The 10,943-nt window shown below is 46.0% G+C and overlaps 1 long non-coding RNA gene across 2 annotated transcripts; it reads left to right on the forward strand.

The window, feature by feature from the left end:
- Positions 1-5,378: 5,378 nt before the first annotated feature.
- LOC140693882 (uncharacterized) lies at positions 5,379-10,463 on the forward strand. 2 transcript variants are annotated; one of them, XR_012069589.1, is made up of 3 exons: positions 5,379-5,430; positions 9,878-9,990; positions 10,199-10,463. It is a non-coding gene; the product is annotated as an uncharacterized lncRNA (long non-coding RNA). The 2 variants fall into 2 exon arrangements; XR_012069588.1 differs by lacking the exon at positions 5,379-5,430 and adding an exon at positions 8,562-8,822 and having other exon boundaries at positions 9,920-9,990.
- The last annotated feature ends 480 nt before the right edge of the window (positions 10,464-10,943 follow it).

The following is a 10,943-nucleotide window of genomic DNA, read 5'->3' on the forward strand; positions in this document are numbered from 1 at the left end:
CAGAGCTTCCCGGACCAAAGACCTAAGCTAAGCTCCACAGAGGGCGGCAGCCCCTCCATCACACTGATCCACCCACAGAACTCTGCCCGGTTACCTAGGATCCACCGGCCACAACAAGCCTCGCGGTACACACCAACATTCCACCTGGAATCCAACGGGTAACTGCCATCCCCAATGGCTGCTGCACCTTGTCAGTGTTGGGGGAGGGGCTGCATCCGACGAGAGGTTCCTAAGCTAAATGTGATTCTACCCACTAGCGTCCCATGGGCCTTTGTTCTTCCCTCTTTCCTTTTCTTCAGATCTGTATGCACAGTACCATCGGAGGCAAGTGTGTCCATTTTCTGTTGATGGTTTCACACGTCTTTAAACTTTCTAACAGTTCACAGTACACAGAGACCCTCTAAAGGAAACTTATGTTCCTGTAATATCTGTCCACCCGGAATACATAACCGTCGGTTGATTTCTCCTGAAACACCCGCACTCTCAGGACATGGATCCATTGGTTTCATGGGGGCTGAAATTCCTAGAAATGAAACCAACCCAAATGTGCAATTTACTGTCTGTCTCTTTTGCTCTTAGTACACTTTTGCAGAGCTACTTGTCTTTGTTAAAGGCTTATGCCATTTCTTCTCGAAGTAGGGTTTTATATGGCATTCATTCATCCTGTTGGAAGACTTGCAAGTCTATATCACGGACAAGGAATCCATTTGACTCCAAATCGGCATTTGGGTTAGGTCACGATATGCTCTTATTAATCAACATTAACGAATATAAATGCACGCCTCTGATTTCCGAATACAAGTGTGCTGAGTACATGCAAGCAGCGATACTGGGTCGATGCGTACTGAATGATCCTTGACATCACCTTGAGTACTTCCTTTTGAGTAATCATGGTTCGCTTGGTATATGTCAGCCAACCGTACCCTTTGGGTGCATGTTTGTTTGTTTGATTTTTGTTGGTCTGCTTCTCGTTTGTTTTGCAAACACGTCAGGCCATGCATCTCTCCGTTCGCTTCAAACAGAGAGTCATATAAGCTGATTCACTTAAGATAGTGCTTCCAATCACCTATGATTTCCTGCTTCCCTCTCCCATCTTTAGGGTATTGATGTCCTCCTTGCCTTCTTCTGGTTTCTTCTTTGCCACTCATGCTCTTCTTGCATTTCCAATAATGGTTTTCTTCTTTCCATTTCATCTTGCTGCTTTTCTATTCAGGGGAGAATTCTCAACCTTTCTTGTAGGATAAGTTTCGAACTGCTGAATTCTTTTAAGATTTGCCGGTCTGTGGAATTCTCTAGCTCTGCCGTTATTAGAAATGGCGGTCATGTGGCCTAGGCTACTATAGATGGCCACATTTTGCCCTTCAGGGTTTGGTCTATGTCCTGGCACTCCTCCCTGTCCTGCAATATTGCTGCCGATATATCAGCTGAAACCCCTCTGGAGGTTCTCTTCTGACAATGTTGCTTTCCTCCAGGGGCATTTTAAATCCCTGGGATGCTCATGAACTTCGTTGATTTGAATCATACAGCTGCTGGTAGGTCTATTGGGATTCCACCTCCTTTGGACGCTGTGTACTTCCTGAATTCGCATAGATGATTCTTTCTAGGCTTTCAGCAAGTTTCAGTCTGATTTTTCTACAGATAACTTTTCAGACATTTTTTGTTTCTTTACCTCTTGCTTTTCCATCTGGGACTCTTACGAATGCTAGTCTTTCATGCCTTGTCTTACCCCAGGATTCAACAGCAATGTTTTCATTGGTTTGCACTTGCTTTCCTATGTCTGCTTCTGACCGAGGGTTTACTGTTCCCCTGTCTTCACATTCATTCACGCGTCCCTCTGCATTATTTGGTCTGCTTAGGACTGAATTTTAGCCCTGATATTATCTCATCCACTGAGTTTTCTGATACTATTTGTTTCGCCTTTAGGCTTTCTCTTCCCCTTTTCTGGTATTCTGCCTTTTATGATTCTGAGACACTGTTGTTCTTCAGTGTTTCCCTCACCTCCATTTTCAATTATTTCTCTGGATTGCGTTTTGCAGTCTAGGTTTTTGAAAGCTTATGTTTTGGGCCTTCAATCTCTTTGGAACTGAAAATGGTATTTCCTGTTTCTTTCATTGCACTTCTTCACCTCTACTGGTCAGGTAATATCAGGTATCTAATGTAGACTTCTAGGGCTTTCTTAAGTGAAAAATTTGGAATCTTGGCTCTATGCAATTCCATGGGATTTCTGTGAGGACAGTTTCTCCTAGACATTGATGCCATGTCCTGTTCCTGTGTTTGTTGTCTGGTATATCTCCAATTGCTGGTGTTGCCTTTATTGTGATGAACACCCCATACTATTTCGATTAGCATAACCGTAGTTTGATTACGCTTATCTCACAATTCTAAAAGTGCACAGGACACTTCCTCTGGTGGAAATGAAGCTTCTAAAGGTTCTCAGCTCTGCATTCTGCTCCATGTCACTTTGGAGTGTTTCCAAAACTGCAAACTGAGAGTGCGCTTGTGCTTTGTAGTGCCACGGGAATGTCCCAATGAAACCAGTTCTTCCCAGAGCTTCTCTGCCTACAGAAACACCAGTGGAAGCATATCAATGGATGTCACACGTCAGGGCCAGTGGAATGATCCCGCAGACCGACCTTGGTGTCCTCGGTGCCGTACCGTGCCGGTGCCATCCAAAATGGAGCATCTGCTTTTGGGAGATAATGCTGAAGGAAATGCTTCATCTTCTCACGCTGTGGACTTGGACCACTCTTACTTGTCCTCTCATCCTTGTGGCACGGGTGCACGAAGGCAACTACAGAGCTGTTGCGTATCCTGTGCCTCAAACGAAACCATAATGCCAGCCCAGGTTATGAATGTAGCAGATCCTAAGGCTTTTCATTCTGATTTCAAACCCAAGGCCACCTAGATCACTCAGACCAGATGCACGATATCTCTGATTCAGCCCCACACGTGCTCTATTGGCAAAATGCCCAATTGGTCCCTGGTCCTGCAGATGCACTGGGTGTGGCCATGGGACATATCGATAATCTCAACCGCGCGTGCCGGTGTGGTGGCCTTCTCACTGGGGTCACAGGTCGGTTTGCTCTCTTGATAGGACACACCACATCCCACAACGCACTCCAGATCCCTGAGACTCAGCGTGTGCCATCATCCATAGCCCTATCCCTCCCTGACCGCTGCCTCTGCTACGTCAAATTTGGCAGCTCGGATCTTGGTCTCAGAATCAACTGTGGGGATATTTTGCGCTGGTTTCTTTGAGTTCTGTCAGCCAAGCATCTGCTCTGCACTCTTCTTACACTCAGCGCATCACCTTCAATCCCATGTCTCCTGTCCGCTTGAGAGTGTGCGTCCAAGTTAAACAGAGTTTCACCTTTGCTGCTCCATCACCAGGGGTCAGACCTTGCATTGGTTTCCATTCCCTGCTTTGCCTTCTCCTGCTTCCAGGGGTTCTGAGGCCTTATCCTGTCTTTGGGAGTAACAGACCTCTCTTCGGCAAGTGTCCTGTGCCAAGGGCTGGGTGAGTGGATGTTTCCATTGCTGTGTACATGGGAGCGAGTGAGCGCAGTTGGTAATGCTTCTCTGCCAACTGGGCATCGATGAATCACCACTTTCCAGATACACTTCCCAGATATGTGATTTTTGTTTAGCTCTGTGTTTCTATACAGCCATGGTGGGAGGGATTTTCCGAAGACTCCAGTTTTGACATTGTGTTGATCTCTCATTTGCAGCCTTTAAAAAGTTTAATAGATTTGATTTCCATGTTTTGAGAGTTATACGAAAATGAAGTTAGTTTTTGAAACATCCTAAATCGACCTAGAAGCCAGACTTGTCAATTTCGGTAACATTTTGTCAGTTCTAAGGAAAACATAGACAGATAGAATGCAAAGTAGCAGTCCAAACTGTAAAAGGGGTCATGTCAACTCTTTACTGTTGAAGCCTCCGAAACCAACAGGAACCATGAAATAGCTATTGGAAACATGATATAACCCCCAACCTTGTTTTCACTTGTGCATGTGGTGCAATTTACTCCCAATGACACCTACTGGCCAATGTTGGCATTTCAAGGGGTAACATCCCTCTCTAGGAAAATACAAGAGGAAACAAACCAAATATATACATTTAGGTTTGAATCCAAAATCACCTAGAGGCATTATAGCTTTGAGAACCCTGCTGCAGCTATGCTAGTCTATTGAGAACCAGGTGTTCTTCTATCAGTGATGAGAACGCTTAATCATCCGATCATGTTGGGTAAAGCAATTTAAAGCAACCGAGTCTGCACCCCCATGATATAGTGCCCACGGGGGCTTGACTCAATGAAAGAATGTCCACATAAGCTGTGTCTTTAATGTCATTGGCGACTTTTACAGTTCCGTTCACTATCTGACTTATAATATTTACCTATACTGTCTTGAAAAACTGAGGCCAAATACATATACAAGTTCAGTCAAAGAGTCCCCTCCCTTACCACACTCCCTTCACCCCAGAGAAGACACAAACCCAGCATTTGCTGAATCTAGTGGAAGGCCATCGTTTCTTTGTGTGAGGTAATTATTCATACGCTATCTACTTCAGTCGAGACTTTTAGACCTTTAAGGAGTTCACTGTTGTTCACAGAGGGTAAAGCTGGAGGAACTCTGATTCGAGGAGGGGCTTGCCATTCTCGAACTGGCTTCATTGCAGCTCAGGTACTGATCCTTCCAAATGGATGCCTGAGTGGAGGGGAGGGAAGAGCAAGTGCTTGTTATCTAGGCCCAAACCTGGGAAAAAGCTTACCTGGTCTTGGTGCACTTTGGTCTGAATGGCTTGGAAATGCCCCTTGGGGCGTGTGGATTCTCACGACCTCTTCCAAGAACATGAGCGTTTTGATCACCTCTGCCATCTCTTCTCTTTTAGATGTCAGGGATCTTGGACCCGTTCTTGGAGCAGAGAATTGAGGAATTTCCTCAAGTCCACGTTGGCACTCCGTATGTTTCTGCCAGTATCAGCTTGGTTCAGTAGGTCTCATGAATGTCTTTCGAGCCTGGTATCCTCTACAGCTGTCTCCAGGCCAGTAATCTCCATTGTAGCAGAACATCTCTCATCAATGTGTTCGCATCTCTCCTCAATCCGTGCAGCCAGCTTTTCGGCCAGCTTCTCTTCGTATCTCCCATACAGTCGACTTCAACAGGACTGGGCATGTCTGAAAGTAGCTCGGAGCCTCACCAGTAAGCTGGTGGCAGGCAGATCTTCCACGGTCTGCCCTTTCAGGTTCTGGAAACTGACCCGTGAACTCAGGTCTTTGGGCAGCAGCAGTATCTCGAACTGACAGAGCTTCCCGGACCAAAGACCTAAGCTAAGCTCCACAGAGGGCGGCAGCCCCTCCATCACACTGATCCACCCACAGAACTCTGCCCGGTTACCTAGGATCCACCGGCCACAACAAGCCTCGCGGTACACACCAACATTCCACCTGGAATCCAACGGGTAACTGCCATCCCCAATGGCTGCTGCACCTTGTCAGTGTTGGGGGAGGGGCTGCATCCGACGAGAGGTTCCTAAGCTAAATGTGATTCTACCCACTAGCGTCCCATGGGCCTTTGTTCTTCCCTCTTTCCTTTTCTTCAGATCTGTATGCACAGTACCATCGGAGGCAAGTGTGTCCATTTTCTGTTGATGGTTTCACACGTCTTTAAACTTTCTAACAGTTCACAGTACACAGAGACCCTCTAAAGGAAACTTATGTTCCTGTAATATCTGTCCACCCGGAATACATAACCGTCGGTTGATTTCTCCTGAAACACCCGCACTCTCAGGACATGGATCCATTGGTTTCATGGGGGCTGAAATTCCTAGAAATGAAACCAACCCAAATGTGCAATTTACTGTCTGTCTCTTTTGCTCTTAGTACACTTTTGCAGAGCTACTTGTCTTTGTTAAAGGCTTATGCCATTTCTTCTCGAAGTAGGGTTTTATATGGCATTCATTCATCCTGTTGGAAGACTTGCAAGTCTATATCACGGACAAGGAATCCATTTGACTCCAAATCGGCATTTGGGTTAGGTCACGATATGCTCTTATTAATCAACATTAACGAATATAAATGCACGCCTCTGATTTCCGAATACAAGTGTGCTGAGTACATGCAAGCAGCGATACTGGGTCGATGCGTACTGAATGATCCTTGACATCACCTTGAGTACTTCCTTTTGAGTAATCATGGTTCGCTTGGTATATGTCAGCCAACCGTACCCTTTGGGTGCATGTTTGTTTGTTTGATTTTTGTTGGTCTGCTTCTCGTTTGTTTTGCAAACACGTCAGGCCATGCATCTCTCCGTTCGCTTCAAACAGAGAGTCATATAAGCTGATTCACTTAAGATAGTGCTTCCAATCACCTATGATTTCCTGCTTCCCTCTCCCATCTTTAGGGTATTGATGTCCTCCTTGCCTTCTTCTGGTTTCTTCTTTGCCACTCATGCTCTTCTTGCATTTCCAATAATGGTTTTCTTCTTTCCATTTCATCTTGCTGCTTTTCTATTCAGGGGAGAATTCTCAACCTTTCTTGTAGGATAAGTTTCGAACTGCTGAATTCTTTTAAGATTTGCCGGTCTGTGGAATTCTCTAGCTCTGCCGTTATTAGAAATGGCGGTCATGTGGCCTAGGCTACTATAGATGGCCACATTTTGCCCTTCAGGGTTTGGTCTATGTCCTGGCACTCCTCCCTGTCCTGCAATATTGCTGCCGATATATCAGCTGAAACCCCTCTGGAGGTTCTCTTCTGACAATGTTGCTTTCCTCCAGGGGCATTTTAAATCCCTGGGATGCTCATGAACTTCGTTGATTTGAATCATACAGCTGCTGGTAGGTCTATTGGGATTCCACCTCCTTTGGACGCTGTGTACTTCCTGAATTCACATAGATGATTCTTTCTAGGCTTTCAGCAAGTTTCAGTCTGATTTTTCTACAGATAACTTTTCAGACATTTTTTGTTTCTTTACCTCTTGCTTTTCCATCTGGGACTCTTACGAATGCTAGTCTTTCATGCCTTGTCTTACCCCAGGATTCAACAGCAATGTTTTCATTGGTTTGCACTTGCTTTCCTATGTCTGCTTCTGACCGAGGGTTTACTGTTCCCCTGTCTTCACATTCATTCACGCGTCCCTCTGCATTATTTGGTCTGCTTAGGACTGAATTTTAGCCCTGATATTATCTCATCCACTGAGTTTTCTGATACTATTTGTTTCGCCTTTAGGCTTTCTCTTCCCCTTTTCTGGTATTCTGCCTTTTATGATTCTGAGACACTGTTGTTCTTCAGTGTTTCCCTCACCTCCATTTTCAATTATTTCTCTGGATTGCGTTTTGCAGTCTAGGTTTTTGAAAGCTTATGTTTTGGGCCTTCAATCTCTTTGGAACTGAAAATGGTATTTCCTGTTTCTTTCATTGCACTTCTTCACCTCTACTGGTCAGGTAATATCAGGTATCTAATGTAGACTTCTAGGGCTTTGTTAAGTGAAAAATTTGGAATCTTGGCTCTATGCAATTCCATGGGATTTCTGTGAGGACAGTTTCTCCTAGACATTGATGCCATGTCCTGTTCCTGTGTTTGTTGTCTGGTATATCTCCAATTGCTGGTGTTGCCTTTATTGTGATGAACACCCCATACTATTTCGATTAGCATAACCGTAGTTTGATTACGCTTATCTCACAATTCTAAAAGTGCACAGGACACTTCCTCTGGTGGAAATGAAGCTTCTAAAGGTTCTCAGCTCTGCATTCTGCTCCATGGCACTTTGGAGTGTTTCCAAAACTGCAAACTGAGAGTGCGCTTGTGCTTTGTAGTGCCACGGGAATGTCCCAATGAAACCAGTTCTTCCCAGAGCTTCTCTGCCTACAGAAACACCAGTGGAAGCATATCAATGGATGTCACACGTCAGGGCCAGTGGAATGATCCCGCAGACCGACCTTGGTGTCCTCGGTGCCGTACCGTGCCGGTGCCATCCAAAATGGAGCATCTGCTTTTGGGAGATAATGCTGAAGGAAATGCTTCATCTTCTCACGCTGTGGACTTGGACCACTCTTACTTGTCCTCTCATCCTTGTGGCACGGGTGCACGAAGGCAACTACAGAGCTGTTGCGTATCCTGTGCCTGAAACCAAACCATAATCCCAGCCCAGGTTATGAATGTAGCAGATCCTAAGGCTTTTCATTCTGATTTCAAACCCAATGCCACCTAGATCACTCAGACCAGATGCACGATATCTCTGATTCAGCCCCACACGTGCTCTATTGGCAAAATGCCCAATTGGTCCCTGGTCCTGCAGATGCACTGGGTGTGGCCATGGGACATATCGATAATCTCAACCGCGCGTGCCGGTGTGGTGGCCTTCTCACTGGGGTCACAGGTCGGTTTGCTCTCTTGATAGGACACACCACATCCCACAACGCACTCCAGATCCCTGAGACTCAGCGTGTGCCATCATCCATAGCCCTATCCCTCCCTGACCGCTGCCTCTGCTACGTCAAATTTGGCAGCTCGGATCTTGGTCTCAGAATCAACTGTGGGGATATTTTGTGCTGGTTTCTTTGAGTTCTGTCAGCCAAGCATCTGCTCTGCACTCTTCTAACACTCAGCGCATCACCTTCAATCCCATGTCTCCTGTCCGCTTGAGAGTGTGCGTCCAAGTTAAACAGAGTTTCACCTTTGCTGCTCCATCACCAGGGGTCAGACCTTGCATTGGTTTCCATTCCCTGCTTTGCCTTCTCCTGCTTCCAGGGGTTCTGAGGCCTTATCCTGTCTTTGGGAGTAACAGACCTCTCTTCGGCAAGTGTCCTGTGCCAAGGGCTGGGTGAGTGGATGTTTCCATTGCTGTGTACATGGGAGCGAGTGAGCGCAGTTGGTAATGCTTCTCTGCCAACTGGGCATCGATGAATCACCACTTTCCAGATACACTTCCCAGATATGTGATTTTTGTTTAGCTCTGTGTTTCTATACAGCCATGGTGGGAGGGATTTTCCGAAGACTCCAGTTTTGACATTGTGTTGATCTCTCATTTGCAGCCTTTAAAAAGTTTAATAGATTTGATTTCCATGTTTTGAGAGTTATACGAAAATGAAGTTAGTTTTTGAAACATCCTAAATCGACCTAGAAGCCAGACTTGTCAATTTCGGTAACATTTTGTCAGTTCTAAGGAAAACATAGACAGATAGAATGCAAAGTAGCAGTCCAAACTGTAAAAGGGGTCATGTCAACTCTTTACTGTTGAAGCCTCCGAAACCAACAGGAACCATGAAATAGCTATTGGAAACATGATATAACCCCCAACCTTGTTTTCACTTGTGCATGTGGTGCAATTTACTCCCAATGACACCTACTGGCCAATGTTGGCATTTCAAGGGGTAACATCCCTCTCTAGGAAAATACAAGAGGAAACAAACCAAATATATACATTTAGGTTTGAATCCAAAATCACCTAGAGGCATTATAGCTTTGAGAACCCTGCTGCAGCTATGCTAGTCTATTGAGAACCAGGTGTTCTTCTATCAGTGATGAGAACGCTTAATCATCCGATCATGTTGGGTAAAGCAATTTAAAGCAACCGAGTCTGCACCCCCATGATATAGTGCCCACGGGGGCTTGACTCAATGAAAGAATGTCCACATAAGCTGTGTCTTTAATGTCATTGGCGACTTTTACAGTTCCGTTCACTATCTGACTTATAATATTTACCTATACTGTCTTGAAAAACTGAGGCCAAATACATATACAAGTTCAGTCAAAGAGTCCCCTCCCTTACCACACTCCCTTCACCCCAGAGAAGACACAAACCCAGCATTTGCTGAATCTAGTGGAAGGCCATCGTTTCTTTGTGTGAGATAATTATTCATATGCTATCTACTTCAGTCGAGACTTTTAGACCTTTAAGGAGTTCACTGTTGTTCACAGAGGGTAAAGCTGGAGGAACTCTGATTCGAGGAGGGGCTTGCCATTCTCGAACTGGCTTCATTGCAGCTCAGGTACTGATCCTTCCAAATGGATGCCTGAGTGGAGGGGAGGGAAGAGCAAGTGCTTGTTATCTAGGCCCAAACCTGGGAAAAAGCTTACCTGGTCTTGGTGCACTTTGGTCTGAATGGCTTGGAAATGCCCCTTGGGGCGTGTGGATTCTCACGACCTCTTCCAAGAACATGAGCGTTTTGATCACCTCTGCCATCTCTTCTCTTTTAGATGTCAGGGATCTTGGACCCGTTCTTGGAGCAGAGAATTGAGGAATTTCCTCAAGTCCACGTTGGCACTCCGTATGTTTCTGCCAGTATCAGCGTGGTTCAGTAGGTCTCATGAATGTCTTTCGAGCCTGGTATCCTCTACAGCTGTCTCCAGGCCAGTAATCTCCATTGTAGCAGAACATCTCTCATCAATGTGTTCGCATCTCTCCTCAATCCGTGCAGCCAGCTTTTCGGCCAGCTTCTCTTCGTATCTCCCATACAGTCGACTTCAACAGGACTGGGCATGTCTGAAAGTAGCTCGGAGCCTCACCAGTAAGCTGGTGGCAGGCAGATCTTCCACGGTCTGCCCTTTCAGGTTCTGGAAACTGACCCGTGAACTCAGGTCTTTGGGCAGCAGCAGTATCTCGAACTGACAGAGCTTCCCGGACCAAAGACCTAAGCTAAGCTCCACAGAGGGCGGCAGCCCCTCCATCACACTGATCCACCCACAGAACTCTGCCCGGTTACCTAGGATCCACCGGCCACAACAAGCCTCGCGGTACACACCAACATTCCACCTGGAATCCAACGGGTAACTGCCATCCCCAATGGCTGCTGCACCTTGTCAGTGTTGGGGGAGGGGCTGCATCCGACGAGAGGTTCCTAAGCTAAATGTGATTCTACCCACTAGCGTCCCATGGGCCTTTGTTCTTCCCTCTTTCCTTTTCTTCAGATCTGTATGCACAGTACCATCGGAGGCAAGTGTG

The sequence above is a fragment of the Vicugna pacos genome, unplaced genomic scaffold (assembly GCF_048564905.1).
Source record: "Vicugna pacos unplaced genomic scaffold, VicPac4 scaffold_20, whole genome shotgun sequence".
NCBI classification, from domain to species: Eukaryota; Metazoa; Chordata; class Mammalia; order Artiodactyla; family Camelidae; genus Vicugna; species Vicugna pacos.